The sequence below is a fragment of the Belonocnema kinseyi genome, chromosome 1, assembly GCF_010883055.1.
Source record: "Belonocnema kinseyi isolate 2016_QV_RU_SX_M_011 chromosome 1, B_treatae_v1, whole genome shotgun sequence".
In the NCBI taxonomy this organism is placed as follows: Eukaryota; Metazoa; Arthropoda; class Insecta; order Hymenoptera; family Cynipidae; genus Belonocnema; species Belonocnema kinseyi.
Window position 1 is genome coordinate 88,268,028 of NC_046657.1, and position 332 is coordinate 88,268,359.

Genomic DNA, 332 nt, shown 5'->3' on the forward strand with positions numbered 1-332 from the left:
TATCTATCTATCTATCTATCTACTAAGAGATAATGCACAAAAAATAAAAAAGTCATGTAGAAAAAACTTCTTAAAAGCTTAGTTTAGGCACAAAAAAGCTTCAAAGTTGGGCTGAATCTACCAATGAAGAGTGAGCTTTAGCGACCAATTGTACTTGCCCCAAGTGTTAACATTTTGTTTGTGCAGAAGTGCTCATTAAAGCTCGCTTCTTATTGGTTGATTGGGCCCAACTTTCAGCTTTTTGGTGCCCAAACTAAGCTTCACACAAATTATCGCTGGTAAACTTATTGTTTTTTTTTGTGCACTATCAAATAGTAGAAGGGGATGTATAG